This window comes from Podarcis bocagei (genome assembly GCF_964188305.1).
Source record: "Podarcis bocagei genome assembly, chromosome: 6".
Classification (NCBI taxonomy): domain Eukaryota; kingdom Metazoa; phylum Chordata; class Lepidosauria; order Squamata; family Lacertidae; genus Podarcis; species Podarcis bocagei.
The window spans coordinates 7,140,674-7,155,106 of NC_138130.1; positions in this window are offsets into that span (position 1 = coordinate 7,140,674).

The window sequence follows — 14,433 nt, forward strand, 5'->3', positions numbered from 1 at the left end:
AAAATAGCTTACTGTACCAGTTGGTGAAATTAGATGTTACTTAATGAATCTAATTTAAGAGAGACGTCATATTCTTCAACATTTCACAAATGAAAATGGGGAAATGTTTGTGCTCTTGCAATACTCCTATTCTTAAACGATGGATCTGGCACACACACCAGGAACACACACTCTGTTAAATGTTGGTGACAGTTCTGTCTTCTGTTACTTTATTCTGTCATAGTCTATTCTGATCTGATTTCTGAAGTGGAGCATGTGAGCAAACTGACCACAACAGCTTATTCAACAACAGTAAACCATTAAAAATATGGGACGTGGGTGGCGCTGTGGTCTAAACCACAGAGCCTAGGGCTTGCCGGACAGAAGGTCAGCAGTTCGAATCCCCGCAACAGGGTGAGCTCCCGTTGTTCGGTCCCAGCTCCTGCCCACCTAGCAGTTCAAAAGCACGTCAAAGTGCAAGTATATAAATAGGTACTGCTCCGGCGGGAAGGTAAACGGCATTTCCATGCGCTGCTCTGGTTCGCCAGAAGTGGCTTAGTCATGCTGGCCACATGACCCAGAAGCTGTCTGCAGACAAACGCCAGCTCCCTCGGCCTATAGAGCGAGATGAGCGCGCAACCCCAGAGTCATCCACGACTGGACCTAACGGTCAGGGGTACCTTTAAACCCTTGAAAATGATTAATAAAATGTTTAAGCTCATAATAGAGCTCATTGCACTTATTAAACAACAGCTGCAACTGAAATCTGTTTGAAAGGGGAAAGTCCATTGGCATTTCAAGCCATGTGCATTTGTGAGTGTGAGAACAGAATGTGGATTGTTAGTAGACCACTGTTCAGATTGGGTTCCGGGTGTGCACCTTTGCTTTATGGAGAATGGAGATTCTAGGTAAAGAGCAGACTGGAGGGAGAAAACCTGTAACCCTCCAAATTATTTGGAGGACTCCAGCCCCTATCAAACCCACCTAGCATTGTCAAACATCATGGGAGTCCACCAACATCTGGCAGGCCACAGGTTCTTCTGGAGTAGACTGTGAAAGACTGACATCAGCCCATTAAACCTGTGCTTGAGCAGACACATATATGCAATCCTCTCTTACACACACACACACACACACTTCTAGACAGACTGAGAAGTGGTTTCAAAAGACCACTAGCTGTTCTGGGGAAAGTATCCTAACAAATCTATAAGTCTCCTAGAAATGAGGGACCCCATGTATCAGACATTGGCTACCTGCACTACTAGGAGTGCTAGTCAGAAGGGAGAACTATCGGCAGTCACACAACAGCACATACTCATCCTGGCTTGGGTTGACACAATAGGATCAATCCAGTGTCACTCTCTGATACAAAGATTCTTAGATCTGCTGCTTTCTCACCAAGTCTAGTAGTGACCCTGAGTCAGATGCTGCCGTGTCATTGGTTAAGGGCCAACAATGGACTCCTGGCTCTGAACCTGATCAGAAGACCCTGAGATCAAGGCTGGAAGGCATGAGCCCACTGAACATAGGCCACAGGGCCAGGGTCATAAAGCCAGGATTCACCCCCCTCCATTCTCCAAGCTAAGGGAGTGCACCAGGCAAGAAGTCATTGAAAGTGGAAAGTCCTGATGGGAGACTCTACTTCTCCAGCAGGAGGCAGATTCTAAGAGAGGTGGAAAGGAGGCAGAAGCTCACTTTCAAATCCTTTTGGAGAAAGTTGTTCTCTAGGAGCTCTCCGTGGCGCTGTGACCCACTTTGCCTCATTGCCCCTTAGGCTCCTCCATGTGATTAGAACAGCATAGTCTGTCTGCCAAGGTAAGCGCAAAACTTTAGACCTGCCCACCTGACATATACATATATATTTATACCAGCTTCCTCCACACAGCAGGCTCGTAAATTTTCCTTCTGCATCATTTACAAAAAAAGCTCTTCAGCCATTTTTGACAACAACAACAAAAAATTAATCCTTTCCTTTCCTTTGTTGGTTTTCTTCAGTACTATGATCTTCTGTGGAAGATTAAATCAAATGACTAAATAAATGCTTTGAAATGCATTGTGCCAACAAAATTTTTAATTACTTGTACTTACATAGTTTCCGTATTATAATTAACACATTGGAATTCGTTCTATTTGAGACGGCACTACTGCTAGCCACTAATTGGATTCCAAAAGTCTCCACTGGTCAATTACTTTTTCTTTATGTCAAGTTCCAAATACCAAAGACAAGTGATTTTCCTACCTCCTACATTCCCGGCTGATCTATCAGGCCAAGCGGATTTCCTTGAGCTGCCATTGCAGTGAGAAAGCAATCTTTGAGGGTGGGGATAAAATGTTGGCTTAATATATTGATGAAATACTGCAGAATATTTCTTCTTAGGTTCATTTCTCCTATCTTCAGCAAAGTTTATTGCATTCTGATTGCTTCTGTGTAGTTCTCCATTTTGAATAAGAATTGAATCCAGCAGGTACTTGGCAGGCTAGGTTTTATTTACTTATTTTAGAAATATAAAAAGTCTCTGCTTCTCTGAACATGGCTTTCTTGGTCAGTAGACTAAGCACAGAGTTAGAGGCCCGTCTGCAATCTAAAAGTGCCTTTTTCAATAAAAGTGGGCCTAAATATTACTCTGATGGGTTCCATTATAATTCCCCGTAGAGTTTACTGAATCTCCAGCAGTTCTGTACTGCAATTCTTTGAATCAAATCTTTTTTAAAAAAAACTCAGTCCAATTTATTTGCCAAGAAGCAATGGTCACCATGATGTCAAAATAATCAGGCATCAAATAATTCTATCATCCAATGATTTCAGCATCAACTTAAGATAAATAATCTAAAGAGCAAGACAGAACATCAGTCTGTAGCAGCTTAAATTTGATTTTCATTGCCATTACCACATAGAATGTTGCTTTGTGCATGACATCTTTTTTGTGATCTGACTCTCCTATGCTTACCATTGGGTAGCCCTCAGTAAGAGAGCTGCTGAAGGAAAGATGGCTTTCAGAAACTTGATGTATTCTCATACTATTGCTACGCAGTATGCTGATACAACTGAACCCTAATTTGCAATGTACCAGTTCTGACACATGGAGGTGCAGAGAGGGCTAATATATTTACCATATTTTTTGCTCTACAAAACGCACCAGACCACAAGACGTACCTAATTTTTGGAGGAGGAAAATAAGGAAAAAAATATTCTGAATCTCAGAAGCCAGAACAGCAAGAGGGATCGCTGCGCAGTGAAAGCAGCAATCCCTCTTGCTGTTCTGGCTTCTGTGATAGCTGCGGAATCTGCATTCGCTCCATAAGACGCACACACATTTCCCCTCACTAAAAGTGAGTCTTATAGAGCAAAAAATACGGTATATATAAATGCACAATGCACTTATGGTTACTCTGCAGCTCAAGACACATTGGTTTGAATTCAAAGTGACCTTCAACAAATGAAAAGGATGCCTCCAATTCCAAACTCTCTTTAGTGCTGCCAATAAATTTTGCTCTCCGTTGGGGTTTGGAGTTAAGGATCCTACTTTTGTTTGGCCAGGCCATGCCATATTTACATCACCTATTTGATTCCCACCAATGTAGAGTATTTTCCCTTGCAAGATTTAATGTCATGCCATCTGTGATCCTGCAAGGAAGATTCTCAAAAAATCCATATTTGAAAAGGCATTGTCCTTGTGGTATAAAACAGGTCAAAGCCATCACACATGTTTTATTTCCCTGCCCATTTTACACAATAATTTGCGACAAATATTTAAATCCTATGCTGAAAGAAAGGTTAAATTGTTCTGACTGCTCCAGGGTTTTCTTTCTACTGAACAGTCATAGGCATGATAGCAAGGAGAATGTAGCAAAATTTCTCAGTGATGTCATGAAACTACATCACTGTAAGCCTTGAGGGGCACTTTTTAACCCAACTGTGCATGTATTAGTTTTATGTGAAAGCACTTCCTTTTATAAACAGACTCCAGTTTTATGCTTTGACTTATGTATACTTTTGTATCCTCTGCATGTCAATAAAGGAGACTGATTGATTGATTGATTGATTGATTGATTGATTGATTGGATGCCTCCAACTTAAAAACAGGGCATATGGAGTCCATGTCTTCAATTACTTACAGTTTAAATCACTTCCAAGTGCACAAAACATGTAGTTCCTATTTGGAAAGCATTTGCAGCAGCTGCAAATCCTACACTCTGAATGCTAAAGCAAGTCTTCCTTTCAATGGCGAACTATCTGCACTCCAGCAACTATGGCTTGCTTTCTAATGGGAACCTGCCAGAACTGTGTGTATGGGCATGTTGTTATGCACAGCTCCAGATTCTTAGTGGCTTCTGCACACTTTTCAGAACAGTGCTAATGGCTGAATTCTTTCCTTGTATCTAGTCCATAAAGAAGGCTGATCTCCGAAGAATTGATGCTTTTGAATTATGGTGCTGGAGGAGATTCTTGAGAGTCCCATGGACTGCAAGAAGATCAAACCTATCCATTCTTAAGGAAATCAACCCTGAGTGCTCACTGGAAGGACAGATCGTGAAGCTGAGGCTCCAATACTTTGGCCACCTCATGAGAAGAGAAGACTCACTGGAAAAGACCCTGATGCTGGGAAAGATGGAGGGCACAAGGAGAAGTGGACGACAGAGGACGAGATGGCTGGACAGTGTTCTCGAAGCTACCAGCATGAGTCTGCCCAAACTGCGGGAGGCAGTGGAAGACAGGAGTGCCTGGCGTGCTCTGGTCCATGGGGTCACGAAGAGTCGGACACGTCTAAATGACTAAACAACAACAACAACAAATCTAGTCCATTGTTCCCTCTCTTGGCTGGACTGTCAGTGTCAGGAATGCAAGCAAGTAGCAGAGATCTTCCACGCCAGCTCTGTAGGTGCAGCCCCAACTGTTGTTGTTTTTCTTTTGTGCTAGCCTATGAGATGAGCCTGGCAGCTGGCGTTTATATGGCTATATGCGTCCTTATGATGCATGGTGTGTGTGCATATATGTCCATGCATAGAGGATTTGCTTTTTCAAAGCTGTCTGGAGCTTAGAGAAACATTTTGTGCCCTGTATCGAAACTGGAGGGAAGGTTTTGCCCTCAGATCAAATATATCCCTATTGTCGCTTCTCATGAGATTGAATGACACCGTTCACTTATACAGAAGAAAGTAGCAGTGGATGCCACAAAGCAAAACCCCACCACAGCCCTGCCTTTTTATCTGCATGTAGCCCCATCCTTGGTTCTATTTCTTGGTCACAAATGTCTCACTGAGGGCCAAGTTAGATGTTACTTTTATTGTGCGGTTTATATAAAGAAAAAATGTAGAAGTTGCAACTTCTCTCCCCCTCCAAATTTTCATTGAGACCACCGTGCCTGGGAAGGGATGTTTAACTTTTCCTTCTGTCACATTGCTGGAGTCCCACTTCCCATGCCTAGTATTATATTTTGTAAAAATCCCAGACTCATTTGCTAACCACACAATAAAATTAACATGCAGTTTGGCCCTGAGACTCAAGGGTAGATGTTTTCAGTCTATCCTTCCAAAAAATAGTCCAGGTGCTTGATGTGTGTTTTGCCATACACACTGAATCCCTTGTGACAGAACAGGCTCCATTCCAAAAAAGCTCTGGAGCACAGCTACTCCAGCAAAGCACAAGAACTACATGAAGATGTTTAATACTTTTCACACACCACACATCTTCCTTTTGATATTGTATGTAGCAAAAGAGAGTGGGGTAACGTTTTCTTTCTTACAGCTGGAGAACATCCCCGCCCCACTTCCCCTCACAAGTGCAACAACAGGCAATCATTGTTACCATACCCTCTTGATCAAAGTTTGCTTAGGGGGTATCAAGAGTCAGACTAAATTGCCTCAGGTTCTGGATGCAGTCTGTGGGCTGTGAGTTAGCATTCTCTGCTCTCGACAGAACCGTCAAGTCTGGGTTTCTCATGTATTGATTGATGATGCTAAGGATGGCAATAGAATGTTTTTTGTTCTTTTTCAGATACCACATTGATCATTAAACTTCTTATAAAAGACAGGAGTTGATGCTGGCAAATGCTCCACTACTTGGATAATAACATTGCTGATCAGTTACAAGTGATACTAGACAGTTCTTCACAAACACCTTCTTTTTACTAGATATTGGAAAGTAGCCAAATAGCATTCAGTATAGCTTTTCATTGATTCCTACAGTGGTTTATGGGATAAATTGACCGAAACACTGAAATTCTGGTGCTATGTGGACGTGCAGTTCTCAAGAAGATTCTTATTTAAACCCCTTTTTATTTGTGTTTCTTTTACAGTTCATAACTTGTTAAAAAACCATTCCAAAATAAATTTTCAGTTACAAATATACATTTAATTAAACTCGTTTGAGTCATAAAATACGTTTCCAATAACTACCAATTCAACATCAACAGATAAACACAGAAAAGTTCTGTTTACAAAATGGAAATGTGTTTTATGCAAATGTATGTCAATAATGTATTTATAGCTTCAGAAGTCAAGGGCACCAAGCCTCTTTGCAATTTCTGTGTTTGTTCTATGTGTTCTTACTCTCATGAGCAATGCGAGCATTGATAACTTCCCAACATTCCAAGTTTTAAAACTCCAGTTTTGGGTAGTAGGAGCGATATGTTTATGCTAGTTGTTTGCTATTAAAATTGCACTAGCCAGGTGTGCTTTTCTGTTAGGGTGTGCAGCAGGTTTAGGTAAATTCTGAGCTGGCAGGGTGTTTCAGAGGCAGCAGGCAGAGATTTATCTTCCCACAGTACTAAGCTTAAAATAGTGGTAGCTGGTGGTCACTGGACCTGGTGGGGATGCTAGGAGGTCACAGAATTGTGGTCAGTGTGTTCTGGTTTTCTCCCCATCCTCCTCCCTTACACAAATACTGTGGACAGTTAATCTTATGGCAGGATTCACCGAACAAACCCCATTGACAGAAGCCCATGCAAGGGCTTCCATATTTATTATGGCATAAACATTCTTGGCCTAGAATCCGGTTCTGACTACCGTGTAATTGTGTTTATATATTTAATAACATTGCAAAGCATGACTGTTGTTAACTGTTTTACCTTCTCTGATAAGCGAATTTTCATGGACTATATTAAGAAAAATGTGTGGTTGACATTGTACACAGAGTACCATTGTCTACAATGAAATGTACTCCACGGTAAAATGGCACCACAACTTTGCATTAGATGGGGAGGAATCAGATGCCGAAATCTAATTTTCCTTCCAAGTCTTTTTTCAGAAGGCTTATTATCTTTTTAATGACATAACTTGGAAGCATGTATCTGATCAAGAGCAAGTCTCCTTTCCCTAGATTTCCCCTGCATTCAAGATCTTATGTAATATTTTAAGAAGGCTTTAGAAATCTTTGCAAAACAATAAACAACAAACCTTGAATATTTCTGGGAATTTAAATAGCCTTTGAAGAAAACCAAAATTCCTATATGAAGCAGCATCTTCAAATGAGTACTTCAGGTCAAAGTGTGTGTGTGTGTTCATATTTGTGTAGAAGATGTAGATTTAAAAACCATGTAGGCAAAATAGAAGGATGATCACTCTCACTGTTCCACTCCTAACTTTTGCATTTTCAGGGGATTATGTGCTCATGCAGCTTGTTCAACTTGAATATATGTAAACTCTCTCCACATAACTGAGAATCCTGGGGGGAAACTGCATGCAGAAAACCTGAAATCACATGAAGGTTGAGAGCAGGGACAGCTCCACACACTTAGGTTTCTGATGTTGTGAAAACGTTCTGACATTACATTTTGCAGTGGAGGAAAGAGCAAAGACACCCATTGCACAAAATATGAGAAAGGGCCCTCAGCAGATGGGAAACTGAGGATGTCCTCAACACTGGTTACCACAGATAAGTCTTCTCCATTATGGGTTTCTAACTGGGCCTCTTCAATGCTAATGAATCCAGCACAAATGTGTTACTAGCTTTGACTGACAGTCTTGAGGGATCCATTAGGCTACAAATCTGAATAACCCTCACATCTCATTTGTCTGATATTGCTACCACATTTTTCCCCCAACAGACATGCTGTAGATTGTCACTATGAGATTAGATTTAGGCACAAATAAAGAAGCCCTCAGCCCAACAAAATTATGTGCTAATAGATTTGATTATATTTATTATATTTCTAGGCCACTTTTCATTCAAACGAATCCCAAGGCAGCTTTGTGATGTTTTATTATTATTGTATTAACAATAACATGATAGAACATAATAAAACATCACAAATACAGCACAGATCATATAGATAGACCTTACTTCTCTCATAACATTACTTCTTATCCTACACAGAATTGAGCAAACCACTCCAAGGAACTATGGAGGCTGAAGCTGCTGGAAGAACTGCAGCCCCTTTTAAAAACTGTGAGGGGGGGGGATGAGATTTTGCTTTTCTTTCTTTTTTTCAAATGTTGTGACCCATCAAGTTGAATAAAACCCAACAGTTATCATGTGTGACAGCCCACTAGAGGGGGGTTGAATCTCCTATTTATGCTCCCTATCTGGTATTGCAAAACAAGGGGTTGTCAAAGACTTGTCAGGCCACAAAATGTTTTCAATAGACTCCATACAGTTTGCAGTTTACTGAGTCACACATTGTGTGGGCTTCTTTTAAAGTACGTTTTCCACTTTTGCTTTTCCACAATAAACATCCCACAGAGTTTCCCAAAGAGCAACACCATGAAAGCTGGAAATACTTGTGTCTGATTACTAAATTGGTTGCAAAAACATAAAATCCAAATCAACGATGAGACGTATTTTCATCTGGAATTTCATCAGTCAATATCAACTAGATATTTACAGGCAATACATAAATTTATTAACCTTTTTCTAAGTCTGCATGTTGCATAATCTCTGTTGTATGCATGGAATCTCTCATAACATTTTTTACAAATAAGAATGTTAAATGATACAATAGGGAACAAAATGGCAAGAATTACTCATGATGCAGGAGATTTTATGACTCCTTTACTCATCCAGTTCCGAGAGTCTCTTGTTTTGTTTAAACTAGAGAAGGTGTATATATATATATATATATATATATATATATATATATATATATATATATAAAAACAGCAAAAATCATATTGCCTTTATAGTGAAAGGAGGTAAAAAGTGATGACAAGGATATGACAGAAAGGATTTGGGGGCCAATTCCTCTGGTTCACAATTTAAAAGAACCTGAGTAGATTTAGCTATCTACAGTGGAAAATTATATTATTTTAGAAAGAGGGGGAAAGGGGGAAAATCTATCAATGAAGCCAAATAGTGCAAGGATCATTTTCCCTGAACTGGTGCATAAACCCATTGTTCTGAGATTGCAGCTGTTAACACTATTTTACATAATTCTCATACTGTGTTATAACATACCATTATCTCTGATAAGCACTTATATTAACACCTAGCAGCATTTTGCCCCTGTTCTCCTAACTGTGTGGATTTCCCTCCAGGGTTTTTAACATCCTACTAAGTGGGGAAAGATGCAGAACTGATAATAAGACTTAAATTAGTACCTGCAACAGAAAGCTTCGTAGACATACTTTTCAGTGCTGGCAAAACAGACCACTGCAGGATTGAGCGTCCTCTGTCGTCCCCTTCTCCTTGTGCCCTCAATCTTTCCCAACCGCAATACTAGTTAAGTATTTATTGTCAAATATAACAGAGTCACTTCTACAACTCTGGATATCTGTGCACACCAATCTAACAGCTAGGCAGCTATTTGCAGCTCCACACTCTATGGAGCAGTTGTAGCAACAAGGGACCACTCCCCCTTTCACCTGATGGGCTGCACATAAACTTTCTCTGTGCATCCCTTTCCAGTGCCCTCCTGGTTCTGAGAGACACAGGTGGAGGAGAGGGTAGGGAAGCACGTGGCTCTTCACTGGTCTGACCTTCCCCTTCTTCCTCCCTATCCTGCTCTCCACCCTCCAGCCATAGCTGTCAACTGTCCCTTATTTGGCGGAAAACTCCCTTATCCCAGCGCCGTGTCCCACTGCTGTCCCTTATTGATGATGTCCCTTAAATTTCCCGGGTTTCATGCTCACCCAGCTCGGGAGGGAAGCAGCGGCTCGGGGTCCTCCACCTTGAGAGAGAGAGCGCGCATGAGCTGCCGCGTCTCTGTCTCTCCCTTTTCCCCCTCAGGGGCACGTCGTGAGGAGACTGGTGGTGACGGGCAGGCAGGCAGCCCCTCTCTTGCAAGACTTCTGCCGCGTGGCTGAGGAGACGGCCTGAGGGAGGAGGAAGAGGAAGGGATGGGGAGGGATGCAGAAGGGCAGCGCTTCAGTGGCTGCCGCGGCGCTGCAACTGCCTCATGCCGAGCTCATGGGCGGCGTGGGTGAGAGTCTCTCTCCCTCCCTCCCTCTCTCTCGGGCAGGGAAGGGCCAATGGAACTGCTCGCGCCAGGACGACAGCAGCCCCAACGTGCTGCTTAGCATCCCCTCCGACCAATGCAGCATCTTAATGTAGTGATTTCTCCCTCTGCATCCCTTTCATAACTCTATTTTTATAAATCATTTGTCCATCCATAGTTCAAAATTTTACTACAAGTTTTCTGTCAATCCTACCAATGTATGTAACTCTTTACAATAGCTTTTCAACTAAATTATAAACGGTTCCCATTCTTTATTAAAGAGGTCCTCTTCCTGGTTTCTAATTCTGCCTGTAAGCTTTGCCATCTCGATGTCGTTCATCAGTTTTGTCTGCCACTCTTCTTTGGTCGGAGTTGTAGACCCTTAGGATCATCTAGTCCAACCCCCTGCAAAACACAGTCAGTCGCAGCAAAAGCAGCATGGCTCCATGAGTGTCGGATTTCTGTATAAACTAAGCAAAATCCCCTATTTTCGAGGCTGCTGGTCCCTTATTTTCAAATCTGTAAGTTGACAGCTATGCCTCCAGCTCTGAAGCTTCCCTTGCTTCTGATTCTTGCCTCCTGCCTGGTACAGGTCCCCACAAACCACTGCCTTCCTCTGGACTACAGCCAGTCCCTTGACTGTTAGCAGAGTAGCTAAAGCGCAGTTAGGAAGTCAACATCATGTGCAATACTGACTCTTTTCTTGAAATTAGAACAAAGTCCAAACACTTGTTGAAATATTCAAAAAGCTTTTACTTGCAGAACATATAGCTAAAGAAGAATGTATGCAAAGTGTTTACATGCTTCTCCAAGGATGGGCTTTGTTTTTTTAGTTGAAGATCACAGCTTCTTCCTGAAACATTCAAACAAAGTGTGTCTTTCTCTCTTTCCAGTACTTGCACTCAGGCTTCTGCACATGAGCCAGCTTGGTCATGCAGTTCCTTCTGAGAAGTTTCCACTTTCTCCTTCCAGCAGACTTCTCCTGACTGCTTCTTTGGGAGAACATCAACTTCTGTACTTCTTTCTGTCACATGCATTCCTACCACAACTTCAACAGTCCGCTCCTCTGTTGCATTTAGAGAGAGAGTTATCAGACACTGTCTCTTCTTCAGTGCTCATGGAGATACAGCCATTACACTCAAGTCACTCACACAAAACAAAATGGAGAATGTAATAAGATACCTCCTATATGACCAGAGTTAACCAATCACATGAAAGTTACTGGGGAGCATTCCTGAATAAAACACACAGTGATACATTTAAGGATTCACAACTTTGGTAAATTAAATCACTATACTTAATAATGACATCCACCATGGGTAAAGTCCAACTGGTAGGGTGAGGGTGTGGGTTAATGTTAGGGTTAGGGTTAATGTTAGGGTTAGGGTTAATGTTAGGGTTAGGCATAGCTGTCAATTTTTTCCGCAAGGAATCCTATTTGGAATAAGGGAATTTCCCTTAAAAAAAGGAAAAAGTTGACAGGTATGGGGTTGCGGTTTCGGTTAGGGTTAGGTTTAATGCTAGGCTTAGGGTTAAGGGTTAGGGTTAGGGTTAAGGTTAGGGTTGGACATGGGTGGAGCTGTGGATTAAACCACAGAGCCTAGGGCTTGCTGATCGGAAGGTCGGCAGTTCGAATCTCCGCAATAGGGTGAGCTCCCGTTGCTCGGTCCTTGCTCCTGTCAACCTAGCAGTTCGAAAACACATCAAAGTGCAAGTAGATAAATAGGTACCACTCCGGAGGGAAGGTAAACGGCGTTTCCGTGCGCTGCTATGGATCGCCAGAAGCGGCTTAGTCATGCTGGCCACATGACCCGGAAGTTGTACGCCGGCTCCCTTGGCCAGTAGAGCGAGATGAGTGCTGCAACCCCAGAGTCGTCCGCAACTGGACCTAGCTGTCAGGGTCAAAATAAAAAAATTCCTTCCAGTAGCACCTTAAAGACCAACTAAGTTAGTTCTTGGTATGAGCTTTCGTGTGCATGCACACTTCTTCAGATACACTGAAACAGAAGTTGCCAGATCCTTCTATATAGTGAGAAGGTGGGGAGGGGTGTTACTCAGAAGGGTGGTGGGAATGGGAGATAGGCAGATAGCTGAGAGAGCCTCTTGACTCGGGTGGCACTGTGGGTAAGACCTCAGCGCCTAGGACTTGCCAATTGCATGGTCGGCGGTTCGAATCCCCACGGCGGGGTGCGCTCCCGTTGCTCGGTCCCAGCACCTGCCAACATAGCAGTTCGAAAGCACCCCCGGGTGCAAGTAGATAAATAGGGACCGCTTACTAGCGGGAAGGTAAAGGGCGTTTCCGTGTGCGGCTCTGGCTCACCAAAGCCGCTTCGTCACGCTGGCCACGTGACCCGGAAGTGTCTGCGGACAGCACTGGCTCCCGGCCTCTAGAGAGTCTGTCAAGACTGGCCCGTACGGGCAGGGGTACCTTTACCTTTACCTTATGGTTTATGGTTTAGGGTTTAGGGTTAGGGTTAGGGTTTAGGGTTTGGGTTTTAGGGTTATGGTTTATGGTTTATGGTTCAGGGTTAGGGTTTAGGGTTTAGGGTTAGGGTTTAGGGTTAGGGTTTAGGGTTTAGGGTTTAGGGTTAGGGGTTAGGGTTAGGGTTAGGATTTAGGTTTAGGTTTAGGGTTTAGGGTGTACGGTTTGTGGTTAGGGTTGGGGCTTAGGGTTTAGGATTTAGGATTAGAGTTTAGGGCTTGGGTTTAGGGTTAGGGGTTGGGTTTGGGTCAATCTTAGGGTTAGGGTTCAGGGTTGGGTTTAGGGTTTTGGGTTAGGGTCAAGAGTTTAGGTTTGGGTTTAGGGTTCGGGTTCAGGGTTCGGGTTTATGGTTTATGGTTAGGGTTTAGGATTAGGGTTTAGGGTTTGGGTTTTAGGGTTATGGTTTATGATTTAGGGTTTAGGGTTAGGGGTTAGGGGTTCGGGTTCAGGGTTGGGTTTAGGTTTTAGGGTTTTGGGTTTTGGGTTTTGGGTTTTGGGTTTGGGTTAGGGTCAAGGGTTTAGGTTTAGGGTTAGGGTTTATGGTTTATGGTTTATGGTTTATGGTTTATGGTTAGGGTTAGGGTTAGGGTTTAGGGTTAGGGTTAGGGGTTAGGGTTAAGGTTAGGGTTTAGGGTTAGGGTTTAGATTTAGGTTTAGGTTTGGGGTAAGGGTTAGGGTTTAGGGTTTAGGGTTTATGGTTTATGGTTAGGGTTTGGGGTTAGGGTTTAGGATTAGAGTTTAGCAGTTGGGCTTGTGTTTAGGGTTAGGGTTTGGGGTTCAGGATTCAGGGTTCAGGGTTCAGGGTTGGGTTTAGGTTTAGGTTTTAGGGTTTAGGTTTTAGTGTTTTTGGTTAGGGTTAGGGTTTGGGTCAATCTTAGGGTTCGGGTTCAGGGTTCAGGGTTGGGTTTAGGTTTAGGTTTAGGGTTAGGGTTAGGGTTTATGGTGAGGGTTAGGGTTTAGGGTTTAGAGTTAGGGTTAGGGTTTAGGGCTAGGGTTTATGTTTAGCGTTAGTGTTTGGGTTAGGTTTACAGCATCTGCTGTGCCTGTAGAGGCCGATTTGGGAGAGACCCATACTTTTATAGCTGAGGCACATGAGGGCGTCTGGTTTTGCTGGTGCAGATGCACCATGTCCTTCTGTCAGAATGCAGGTGACAATCAAATTCATTCTTTGACTCTTCCACTGAGAGATCTCTGCTGGCTTCTGCCTTTTCAGAAAAATATGTACTCTGTAGATGTACTGATAAATATCAGCTCATCTGAGAATTATATTGGCATGTGTGTGTCAATGGTCAGTCACAGATTTGTTGAAAAGTCTGAGGGAGGCAGGGACTTTGGACTATTTCACTGATGACTGAAATGGTCCGTTTGCCAATCCGGGTGTGTGGGCGGAAATCAGCTTTTGGGCCAGACTCCAGAAGTGCCATTAGATAATGAGAGACTATTTGCTTGAGAGAAAATATGCAGGTTATTTATTTAGCTGACCAATAATCAGACTCTGATTCATAGTCAAAATTAGGTCCAGGGACAATGCTGAATGGCTAGCCTTTCACTGAAAACAATCTATGTCCTTGCTGGAATATATCTCCCCTTTCTTACACAAAC